Source organism: Erpetoichthys calabaricus, chromosome 12 (genome assembly GCF_900747795.2).
Source record: "Erpetoichthys calabaricus chromosome 12, fErpCal1.3, whole genome shotgun sequence".
Lineage (NCBI taxonomy): Eukaryota > Metazoa > Chordata > Cladistia > Polypteriformes > Polypteridae > Erpetoichthys > Erpetoichthys calabaricus.
This window is the reverse complement of record NC_041405.2, coordinates 85602051-85615862: the sequence shown is the minus strand read 5'-3', so window position 1 is coordinate 85615862 and position 13812 is coordinate 85602051. Positions and strand designations below refer to the sequence as shown.

The following is a 13812-nucleotide window of genomic DNA, read 5'->3' as shown; positions in this document are numbered from 1 at the left end:
TTGAAGAATGGAAAAAGATAGATGTTGCAATATGTCGCCAACTTGTTCATTCCATGCCTAGAAGACTATGTGCTGTCCTTAAGGTGGTCATACAAAATACTAGATGTAGTATTTTTTGTTGCGGGGTGTATTCATTTTTGCTTCAACCAATTTGAGTGAAACTGAAGATTTTGTGATCCAAGTTATATTATTAACCTTAATTTCATGTTATGGAGTTTAACAAGTATTCAATAAAACTCAGCCTTGTGAAAATTTTGGACATTGTTCTTTTGTTCATTGAGCTACTGATTAAATTCGTACTTTTTAAAGGGGGTGTACTCATTTATGCTGAACACTGTATATATATATATATATATATATATATATATATATATATATATATATATGACAGCAACACTCATAACAATGACAACACAATTTATATATATATATATATATATATATATATATATATATATATATATATATATATATATGTGTCAATCTATCTATGTACAGTGGTGTGAAAAACTATTTGCCCCCTTCCTGATTTCTTATTCTTTTGCATGTTTGTCACACAAAATGTTTCTGATCATCAAACACATTTAACCATTAGTCAAATATAACACAAGTAAACACAAAATGCAGTTTGTAAATGGTGGTTTTTATTATTTAGGGAGAAAAAAAAATCCAAACCTACATGTCCCTGTGTGAAAAAGTAATTGCCCCCTGAACCTAATAACTGGTTGGGCCACCCTTAGCAGCAATAACTGCAATCAAGCGTTTGCGATAACATGCAATGAGTCTTTTACAGTGCTCTGGAGGAATTTTGGCCCACTCATCTTTGCAAAATTGTTGTAATTCAGCTTTATTTGAGGGTTTTCTAGCATGAACCGCCTTTTTAAGGTCATGCCATAGCATCTCAATTGGATTCAGGTCAGGACTTGGACTAGGCCACTCCAAAGTCTTCATTTTGTTTTTCTTCAGCCATTCAGAGGTGGATTTGCTGGTGTGTTTTGGGTCATTGTCCTGTTGCAGAACCCAAGATCGCTTCAGCTTGAGTTGACGAACAGATGGCCGGACATTCTCCTTCAGGATTTTTTGGTAGACAGTAGAATTCATGGTTCCATCTATCACAGCAAGCCTTCCAGGTCCTTTAGCAGCAAAACAACCCCAGACCATCACACTACCACCACCATATTTTACTGTTGGTATGATGTTCTTTTTCTGAAATGCTGTGTTCCTTTTACGCCAGATGTAACGGGACATTTGCCTTCCAAAAAGTTCAACTTTTGACTCATCAGTCCACAAGGTATTTTCCCAAAAGTCTTGGCAATCATTGAGATGTTTCTTAGCAAAATTGAGACGAGCCCTAATGTTCTTTTTGCTTAACAGTGGTTTGCGTCTTGGAAATCTGCCATGCAGGCCGTTTTTGCCCAGTCTCTTTCTTATGGTGGAGTCGTGAACACTGACCTTAATTGAGGCAAGTGAGGCCTGCAGTTCTTTAGACGTTGTCCTGGGGTCTTTTGTGACCTCTCGGACGAGTCGTCTCTGCACTCTTGGGGTAATTTTGGTCGGCCGGCCACTCCTGGGAAGGTTCACCACTGTTCCATGTTTTTGCCATTTGTGGATAATGGCTCTCACTGTGGTTCGCTGGAGTCCCAAAGCTTTAGAAATGGCTTTATAACCTTTACAAGACTGATAGATCTCAATTACTTCTGTTCTCATTTGTTCCTGAATTTCTTTGGATCTTGTCATGATGTCTAGCTTTTGAGGTGCTTTTGGTCTACTTCTCTGTGTCAGGCAGCTCCTATTTAAGTGATTTCTTGATTGAAACAGGTGTGGCAGTAATCAGGCCTGGGGGTGGCTACGGAAATTGAACTCAGGTGTGATACACCACAGTTAGGTTATTTTTTAACAAGGGGGCAATTACTTTTTCACACAGGGCCATGTAGGTTTGGATTTTTTTTCTCCCTAAATAATAAAAACCATCATTTAAAAACTGCATTTTGTGTTTACTTGTGTTATATTTGACTAATGGTTAAATGTGTTTGATGATCAGAAACATTTTGTGTGACAAACATGCAAAAGAATAAGAAATCAGGAAGAGGGCAAATAGTTTTTCACACCACTGTATGTATGTCTATATATATATATATATATATATGTATATATGTGTATATATATATATATATATATATATATGTGTATATATATATATATATATATATATATATGTATATATGTATATATATATATATATATATATATATATGTATATATGTGTATATATATATATATATGTATATATGTACATGTACATATGTATATATATCTAAATGTGTAGATATGTAAATATTTATATATATATATATGTGTGTATGTATATGTGTGTGTTTATGTATGTGTGTATATATATGTTGATATGTGTATGTACATATATATATATATATATATGTAGATATGTGTATATGTAGATATGTATATATATGTATATATATGTTTATGTGTGTGTGTGTGTGTATATTATATATATAAAAGACAGCAACACTCATAACAATGACAACACAATTACATTGACAATCATGTTACGTTATTTTTAAAATGTTTCCTTTTTTTTTTCATAACCTCTTTAACACACTACTTCTCCGCTGCGAAGCGCGGGTATTTTGCTATATATAGATATAGATATACATATATATATGTATGTATGTCTATATATATATATATATATATATATATATATATATATGTATATATACAGTGGTGTGAAAAACTATTTGCCCCCTTCCTGATTTCTTATTCTTTTGCATGTTTGTCACACAAAATGTTTCTGATCATCAAACACATTTAACCATTAGTCAAATATAACACAAGTAAACACAAAATGCAGTTTTTAAATGATGGTTTTTATTATTTAGGGAGAAAAAAAATCCAAACCTACATGGCCCTGTGTGAAAAAGTAATTGCCCCCTTGTTAAAAAATAACCTAACTGTGGTGTATCACACCGGAGTTCAATTTCCGTAGCCACCCCCAGGCCTGATTACTGCCACACCTGTTTCAATCAAGAAATCACTTAAATAGGAGCTGCCTGACACAGAGAAGTAGACCAAAAGCACCTCAAAAGCTAGACATCATGCCAAGATCCAAAAAAATTCAGGAACAAATGAGAACAGAAGTAATTGAGATCTATCAGTCTGGTAAAGGTTATAAAGCCATTTCTAAAGCTTTGGGACTCCAGCGAACCACAGTGAGAGCCATTATCCACAAATGGCAAAAACATGGAACAGTGGTGAACCTTCCCAGGAGTGGCCGGCCGACCAAAATTACCCCAAGAGCGCAGAGACGACTCATCCGAGAGGTCACAAAAGACCCCAGGACAACGTCTAAAGAACTGCAGGCCTCACTTGCCTCAATTAAGGTCAGTGTTCACGACTCCACCATAAGAAAGAGACTGGGCAAAAACGGCCTGCATGGCAGATGTCCAAGACGCAAACCACTGTTAAGCAAAAAGAACATTAGGGCTCGTCTCAATTTTGCTAAGAAACATCTCAATGATTGCCAAGACTTTTGGGAAAATACCTTGTGGACTGATGAGACAAAAGTTGAACTTTTTGGAAGGCAAATGTCCCGTTACATCTGGCGTAAAAGGAACACAGCATTTCAGAAAAAGAACATCATACCAACAGTAAAATATGGTGGTGGTAGTGTGATGGTCTGGGGTTGTTTTGCTGCTTCAGGACCTGGAAGGCTTGCTGTGATAGATGGAACCATGAATTCTACTGTCTACCAAACAATCCTGAAGGAGAATGTCCGGCCATCTGTTCGTCAACTCAAGCTGAAGCGATCTTGGGTGCTGCAACAGGACAATGACCCAAAACACACCAGCAAATCCACCTCTGAATGGCTGAAGAAAAACAAAATGAAGACTTTGGAGTGGCCTAGTCAAAGTCCTGACCTGAATCCAATTGAGATGCTATGGCATGACCTTAAAAAGGCGGTTCATGCTAGAAAACCCTCAAATAAAGCTGAGTTACAACAATTTTGCAAAGATGAGTGGGCCAAAATTCCTCCAGAGCGCTGTAATAGACTCATTGCAAGTTATCGCAAACGCTTGATTGCAGTTATTGCTGCTAAGGGTGGCCCAACCAGTTATTAGGTTCAGGGGGCAATTACTTTTTCACACAGGGCCATGTAGGTTTGGATTTTTTTTTCTCCCTAAATAATAAAAACCACCATTTACAAACTGCATTTTGTGTTTACTTGTGTTATATTTGACTAATGGTTAAATGTGTTTGATGATCAGAAACATTTTGTGTGACAAACATGCAAAAGAATAAGAAATCAGGAAGGGGGCAAATAGTTTTTCACACCACTGTATATATATATATATATATATATATATATATATATATATATATATGTAAGCTTATAAGTACTGCCTTACTTCTCTTTAAGAAAGGAAGATGTAATGATACTTGATTTAAACGATTCCATGTCTTCCTGGGTTTGCTTAGCTTATTGTCAATATCTTTACACCTGTTTTTAAGACTTATTGACTGAAACGGGCTTTCACGAAAAAAGTTAGGGCTTTGCTACAGGATACACCCTCCACAAGTTAAGGAAGTAAAAATAAAAGTATATATTTCTGTTTTATTTAAACCTTTTAAGTTCATATGCATAGCCCCATTTGGCTATTTTAGTTTTTTTTTCTTCAGTAATATTTAATCTCCTTAAAGAAAAAGAACATATGCATTTTACTTTTTTTGTATCTCTTTAGTAATATTTTAGTGTAAAAGGATAACCAGTATTTAAACCTTTTATGTTACTTTATAAATTTATTTTACACAATGTTGAAAAATTAATAAGAAAGCTACATATTTTGGCAGCTGCTGCTTTAATTTTCAATGAAATGAAAAAAGCTCTCCAAGAGAAAAAGTCAATGAAGAAGAAACAGTTTGCACTATCTAAAAAGGAGAAACCCTCATTTATAAAGGTTTGCTGCAGATGACTTAACTGAAAATAAATTAATAGTTCCTATGTGTATAATACATATTTATCTATTTTACTTATGCCTTTATTCCAGCAACTTGCAATATCTGAGGTACAATTTGTTACATTACTTTTGTTTTTTGCAGCACAGGCAGGTGAAGTGACTTCCTCAGGGTCACAAAGTGGTGTCAGTACCAGGATTTGAACTGACAAGCTCCGGGTTTGCTGAAATATTACTGAAGAAAGAAAAAAAACGAAAACGGGCAAATAGGACTATGCATACGGATGTCCATCCATCCATTATCCAACCCGCTATATCCTAAATACAGGAGCCAATCCCTGCCAACACAGGGCACAAGGCAGGAAACAAACCCCGGGCAATGTGCCAGCCCACCGCAGGGCGCACACACCCACACACCAGGGACAATTTAGAATCGCCAATGCACCTAACCTGCATGTCTTTGGACTGTGGGAGGAAACCGGAGAACCCGGAGGAAACCCAGACAGACACGGGGAGAACATTCAAACTCCACGCAGGGAAGCGAACCCGGGTCTCCTAACTGGCACCTTTCACTGCGCCACCATGCCGCCCGCATACAAACTTAAAAGGTTTAAATAAAACAGAAATATATACCTTTATTTTTACTTCCTTAACTTGTGGAGGGTGTATCCTGTAGCAAAGCCCTAAGTTTTTTCATGAAAGCCCCTTTCAGTCAATAAGCCTTAAAAACAGGTGTAAAGCTAAACTTGCAGCACCACTATTCAATTACACTTGCCTAACGCCTCTCCTAAGGGGACATACTGTGGGATCTAGGCATCAGTCAAAGCACCAATCACAGGCCCGATTAGAAAGCGGGAAGCTGTGATTTGTCGTCTCCCTCCCATGTAACAATCACAGCCCGTGTTATTACACACTATGTATGTGTGTATGTATATATGTATATATGAAGAGGATGGATGGATGTATATGTGTGTGTTTATGTATATGTGTATATGTATGTGTATATATATATATATATATATATATGTTGATATGTGTGTGTGTGTATATATATATGTTGATATGTGTATATATATATATATATATATATATATATATATGTATATGTATATATATGTTGATATGTGTATATATGTATATGTATATATATGTTTACATAACCTCTTTAACACACTACTTCTCCGCTGCGAAGCGCGGGTATTTTGCTATATATATATATATATACTAGCAAAATACCCGCGCTTCGCAGCGGAGAAGTAGTGTGTTAAAGAGGTTATGAAAAAGTAAAGGAAACATTTTAAAAATAACGTAACATGATTGTCAATGTAATTGTGTTGTCATTGTTATGAGTGTTGCTGTCATATATATATACATATACACATATACACACACATATACACACATATACAGATATATTATATATACATATACACATATATTTTTTATATATATATATATATATATATATATATATATATATATATATATATATATATATATATATATATATATATATATATATATATATATATATATACACATACATACATACATATACACACATAGATGCACTTACAATAACATAGAAATCAATATAAACAACATTAACATCATTATCATATGAGAATATGAAGTAATATATAAGAAGCACATTTCATATAAATATAAATTATTAAACAGTAAAATCTTCTTGTATAATTTGCTACCGTGGCTTTTCATTGGTCTGTCCAGGATTTTAAATCACATGTAGCTTGCAAACCGTTTCACGTATTGACTTGAAATGTGGTACACATATAATACGTCACGTCTGCTATCCACTTTATGGGTGATGAATGTATTACTGTTTTTATGTTTATTTTATTTTAGAATCAACTCCTATCTGCGCACACCAGGGCGGCCGTGGGCAGATGCGTATGGTGTATTCACTCCATGTTATCGTGCATTGCGCTGTCACTGGTATTTTGATAAAAGAATTTGAACAATATATAAGAAGCGTATAAATTATTAAACAGTAAAACATTAACATTTAAGAAGTAAAGTTATATTGAGTACTACTGCAGTGCCTTCGGGTATACGTCATTTTTTCTTTGCCCATTACATGCTTAAATGTATACATTTTTTGGTGTACCTACCCGAGAACACGCGACATATAACCGACCGTGGGAGAAGCATGGATTTTAAACACGCGTTGAGTTCATCTGCTGGTCTCCCTCGTGGAATAACTGGTAATGTTTGACTAAAATCTACAGCGAGTAAAACGACATTACCTCCTTTTTTTTTTTTTACGATCTCTGAGATCTTGCTTTTTTCGGTTCAAGGCTTCATAAGCTCTTTTATGTTCAATGTTGTACTTAATAAGTAGTAATTATCCCAAACCATCATCTTTGAATGTTGCAAGACTTTCGCCTTGTATGTAGATCGGGGTAATCACATTCATTGCATTCCTAGTCTGAATCACAATCTGATTGTATGGGTGGTTACCTGGCACTGTAGGGTTGCCACCCGTCCTTTATAATAGGGAATCGTGCCGCGTTTGAGAATGAAATTGCGCGTCCCGTTTTGAATCAATACTGGACGGGATTTATCCCGTATTTTTTTTATCATTTTTTTTTTAAAGCAGCGTCTCATGCAAATCATCCCACACGCATTTTATGAAGATGCCTCCTTTCCTACTTTTGATTGGGTAATACTTGATGTCATTGTTAATTTGATTGGTGTTTTTAACTGTCCAGTGAGGAGGGCGTGTCTTTTAAGTACAGTCTGCAAAGTGTTGGCACTGAGATGTTGCGTCAGCGCCATAGTTGAAGCCCCTAACGTTGCGGTGAGCAAGTCGGCTAACATCCGCCATGTGCCGTCTTTCAGTTGCGAGAAGCAGATCATAGAATGGTTGAAACTGTTGCCCCTAACGTTGCGCCACGCCGTGTGCTTCGTTTATACCTCGTGTGTTCTCATTAAACTTTTATCTCGCGAATATGTTATTGCAATCCGCAGCGGGAGCGTTTCTATAAACTTAATTTAAACTTACGTTTTACACCGTGCTTTGTTTCCCTTATGAACATGCTTGTATGCTTAACTCGCTCCGTTCTCAATTGTTTAATTAATTTTTTGCTCTTCGCTGTTTGCGGCTGTTCCTCCATTTCCCCCTACTTCGTTCTTTTATCTCGCGAATATGTTATTGCAATCCTTAACGGGAGCGTTTCAATAAACTGATTGAAAATAGTTTTGCATTTACCTTTTTAGTAAAAGGCGAGCTTTTAAGCCTGAGAAATCACCCCATAAATGCACACGTTTAATTGGACATGTGTTAATATGTATGGTTACACAGTATTAAAAGACAGTGAACAACGTCAGTTACCTTTCTTCCCGCGTTTGATAAAAGGTGAGCTTTTAAGCCTCAGAAATCACCCCGTAAATGCACACGTTTAATTGCACATGTGTTAATATGTATGCTCACACAGTATTAAAAGACAGTCAAAAATTAACGTCATTTACCTTCGTTCCCGCGTGTGACTCGTGCTGTAAATGTCTTCCTTGTTTTTAGTTCACGTGATTACGTAGGAGGCGTGATGACGCGATACGTGACTCCGCCTCCTCCATTACAGTGTATGGACAAAAAATATGTTCCAGTTATGACCATTACGCTTTGAATTTCGAAATGAAACCTGCCTAACTTTTGTAAGTAAGCTGTAAGGAATGAGCCTGCCAAATTTCAGCGTTCCACCTACACGGGAAGTTCGAGAATTAGTGATGAGTCAGTCAGTCAGTGAGTGAGTCAGTCAGTCAGTCAGTGAGGGCTTTGCCTTTTATTATTATAGATGTGTGTATGTATGTATGTATGTGTGTATATATATATATATATATATATATATATATATGTATGTATGTATGTTATGAGGGGCCGTTCAGGAAAAAAAGATTGGTTCGTAAATATATACATTGGTTCAGTTATATATATCGGTTCGGATACATTGGTTTGAATATATACATTGGTTTTAATACATCCGTTCAGATGTATATATCGGTTCACATATATACATTGGTTGGGATACATTGGTTGAGATATATACATCGGTTTGAATACATCCGGTCAAATATATACATTGGTTGAGATATATATAAATTGGTTTGCATAGATCCGTTCTGATATATATACATTGGTTGAGATACATCCATTCAGATATATACATTGGTTTGAATACATCCGTTCAAATATATACATTGGTTGAGATATATATATTGGTTGATATACATTGGTTTATATATATATGTTGGTTTACATAGATTGGTTTAGATATATACATCGGTTCAGATACATCCGTTCAAATATATATATTGGTTCAGATAGATCCGTTCAGATATATACATTGGTTGGGATTTACGTGCAGGCACAACTCGGCCACCCATGTTTAGCATCTCCCTTTCACTTCATCATTGCTTCAACACTATTGTAATTATTGTGTATATTTTATACAAGTTGCATATGCCTGTCTGTCGCGTTTTGTTTCGTAAGCCCTCTTGGTTGGGGGTCCTCGATTTCAAAGCACTTTTTTTCTTTTCATTATTTAAAACACTCGCACAGATACCCGCCTCTTTGCCTCGCTCCGTCCCTCCCCGGCTCATTGTACCCGCCTCACTCGCTCTCTCTTGTCCCACCTATGACAGATTCTTCTCAAAAGCTGAGTTACCAGAAAGCATTGATCGCAACCTCAGTACTTCCCATTTTTTCACCTCATGAGATGCTGGTTTATCATTGACTGAAAGCCACCCGGTGATATGTGTTATTCCGTATTGCAAGCATTCCATTAAGGGGCGATCTGCTTCAGCAAGGAACTTAGTCCCATTATCTGAAAGCATGTTATGGAGGAAAACACTGGAGTTGCTCTGTTTCTTTTAAATGTTGATCAGGGATCAAAATGACCAGAATATTTCCGCTTCACAAATAACTGATGTTTAACTGTGTTTATAGTAAAACTGACAATACCACACACATGTACGTACATGCTCACACACACACTCAAACTCACAAATCGTGGGTCGCACATACTACTGATTAAGCGTATCTGTCAAGGGTGATTATTTTTTCACCCCATAAAACTTTAGTTCATCATAGATAGAAAGCAGCACGGTGATCTCTATTATTCATTATTGGCAGCATTTCATTTAAAGAGGATTCACGTCAATGAGGAGAAAGGGTCTCTTATTTTGACAGGACTTTTTTTTTTTTTAGGCGTAAGCACTCGCACGTGCACGCGCTGACACAAGAAGAGAATAGTAAACTGAACGGATTTATATATATCCGAACCGGTGTATATATATCAGAATCAGTATATATACTGTATATATATCTTAACTGGTCTAACCGATCCAATACATAAAACAGAAGACATTAGGTTTGATATATTTACATTGGTTCACATTTTTTTGGCAGGCTCTATGTTTGGCCGCCTAAGTATACCATAGCTCTCGTATTTTTTGAAAGCCTATTTGAAGGCATGTGTGTGTTTCCTAGTACCATGTAGCGTTTACCTAGTATGTACTGCATGTTTTAATAAAAAAGATCGTACCAGATAATATCAGCTGAGGGGTCCTGACTACTCATTCAGGCAATCTTTTCTATGAAAGACCCAAATCAGGAATTGGTTCTTTAGCGTTTGCCTTCGGCATTGTTACAATTGTTTACAACTAGGCACATAGACTGAATTAACTTTTCACTAATTGAGCAGTTTGAATGTAATAACCAATATGATGGGATCAGAACGGGCACAAGATGTTATACATAGCTTGTCTCCTTACTGTGAGGCAGCACTGTCACCACTGCACCCCTGTGCCGCCACCAAGATACTAAGTGGTAAACGAAATACACAATCATTTAATAAGTATTAGTACCACTTTGCCCTGTGGTGGGCTGGCGCCCTGCCTAGGGTTTGTTTCCGGCTTTGCGCCCTGTTTTGGCTGGGATTGGCTCCAGCAGACCCCTGTGACCTTGTAGTTAGGATATAGCGGGTTGGATAATGGATGGATGGATAGATGAGTGTCCCCTCAAGTGGATGGGATTCAGTGGCATAGTGGAGAAGAAAATGATAAAGAAGACTACCTACAATCTTTTTCATTCAATTTTGCATAATTTTACCATAATTTTTTAACAGTGTACATTTCCAATGCTCTGCTCCTGTCATGAAAATGAGTGTCCCAGCCAGTGGATGAGGCATAAGTTTGATAAGCGATTTTAATCACTCATATGGCAGAGGTGAACTTTAACTTCCACAGCAAAGGTTTTTCCTGGATTTTTTTATTTTTATTTATTTATTTTATTTTTTTTTATTCCTAGGAAAAACTACCTGTGTTTAACAGAAAGGAATCACTTATAACGTGAAAGTGGATTATTACATGTATTTTAACGATTTGTCGTTTAAATGTCTTTGTACAGAGTTATTGGGTGTCGAGTAGTTGTATTATTATTACTAATATTTTACTAAATCTTACTATCTATGTTTCTTTGTTGATGAGCCCCCGTTGAAAAATTTTGTGGTAACAGAACATATAGTAAACATGCCAAACGACTGAAACTACAACTGACGACTGGTATTTTTGTATATCATTTTAACAAAGGTTTCTGTCCGCCGTCAATTACAGAGCACCTCGGTAAACGTCAATAACGTTAAATATACCTGCAGCCTTAGAACGCAGACATCAGGACATTGCTGCGCATGCATGTTTACTAACAGACATGACAGCATTTTGCACGGAGCATGCGTTAAAACAAAAGACAAGCGGCGCGCAAAGGCACGCGAACAAGAGGAGTTCTGCAACGATCACATCTCAGTGCACCTAAGAGAAGGGACACTGAATTCTACGAGGCACCGATATTTTAGAGCACTGTTCAAATATATATTCTTAGATTAGCGATTTTCAACGGTTCACAAGTGTGCCGTAAAATTTTTTTAAACCAAACCAATTGAAGACTTCTTTGGAGGAATAACAAAGCAAGTCTACTACGCAGATTCGATACCATTCTATATTATTTTTATATAATTATTTTAATAATATATATATACAATATCCAACCCGCTATATCATAACTACAGGGTTACAGAGGTCTGCTGGAGCCAATCCCAGCCAACACAGGGCGCAAGGCAGGAAACAAACCCCAGGCCACCGCAGGGTACACACACACACACACACACACACACGCCAAGGACAATTCAGAATCGCCAATGCACGTAACCTGCATGTCTTTGGACTGTGGGAGGAAACCGGAGTAGCAGGTGGAAACCCAAGCAGACACAGCGAGAACATGCAAACTCCACGCAGGGAGGACCCGGGACTCCTAACTGCGAGGCAGCAGCACTACCCACTGCGCCACCGTGCCGCCCCTATACACTATATGTGAACTATAAATAAATACATGTATAATTTCGTGTATTTTAACCAGTTTACATATCTCAACTTGTTTAAAATTTGTATACTAAATATTATTTCATATAATCAAATTACATGAACCTTTACTTCAATAATATACACATTGTTTGTATTGCGTGAGCACCTTGCTATGTAGTTATTCCAATGAACACGTGGTATTGTCGAGCACATAGTGTCCCTATGTATACCCCACTACGCAGCAGCTGAATTTGATCACGCGTGCACATGTATAATAATAATAATAATTATAATTCCTTAAGTTTTTATAGTGCCTTTCTTACTAATCAAAGCAATTTATAAATAAATAAAATAAAATAACAGAAAGGAAGCCTCCGGACAAAAACCAGTGATCATTTAACTGCGACTCGGCAATCTTACCCCTGTACCGCCACCTCTTCCTGTTAGAAATGGCGCATTATAATTTTGAGCACTACTTTTTTATTTTAAACTGTCATAAGTAAATTATATCAAAAAGGTTTTTTAAAAAGCCACTTTGAGGCAAAGAGATTAAGTAATTACTATTATTATTTTTTTTGTAAGTCAATCAAAAATTATGCCTATTTTTTTGTTAGATCGGAAAAAATGATTTTTGGGGTGCCGCAGAATTTTACTTACTACTTTATTTGTGCCATGAGATGAAAAAGGTTGAAAATTGCTATTTTACATATACATTGGTTTAAATATATATACACCGGTTCAAATATATATACACCGGTTCGGATATATATAAATCCGTTCAGTTTACTATTCTCTTCTTGTGTCAGCGCGTGCACGTGCGAGTGCTTACGCCTAAAAAAAAAAAAAGTCCTGTCAAAATAAGAGACCCTTTCTCCTCATTGACGTGAATCCTCTTTAAATGAAATTATGCCAATAATGAATAATAGAGATCACCGTGCTGCTTTCTATCTATGATGAACTAAAGTTTTATGGGGTGAAAAAATAATCACCCTTGACAGATACGCTTAATCAGTAGTATGTGCGACCCACGATTTGTGAGTTTGAGTGTGTGTGTGAGCATGTACGTGCATGTGTGTGGTATTGTCAGTTTTACTATAAACACAGTTAAACATCAGTTATTTGTGAAGCGGAAATATTCTGGTCATTTTGATCCCTGATCAACATTTAAAAGAAAGAGAGCAACTCCAGTGTTTTCCTCCATAACATGCTTTCAGAAAATGGGACTAAGTTCCTTGCTGAAGCAGATCGCTCCTTAATGGAAAGCTTGCAATACGGAATAACACATATCACTGGGTGGCTTTCGGTCAATGATAAACCAGCGTCTCATGAGGTGAAAAAATGGGAAGTACTGAGGTTGCGATCAATGCTTTCTGGTAACTCAGCTTTTGAGAAGAATCTGTCATGGGTGGGACAAGAGGGAGCGAGTGAGGCGGGTACAATGAGCCGGGGAGGGATGGAGCGA

At 36.7% G+C, this 13812-nt stretch overlaps 1 protein-coding gene across 2 annotated transcripts in view; it reads left to right on the top strand.

The window, feature by feature from the left end:
* arhgef6 (Rac/Cdc42 guanine nucleotide exchange factor (GEF) 6) overlaps positions 1 to 13812 on the top strand; it is a 172873-nt gene that overhangs the window by 70606 nt on the left and 88455 nt on the right. The gene's annotated exons all lie outside the window — the stretch shown is intronic.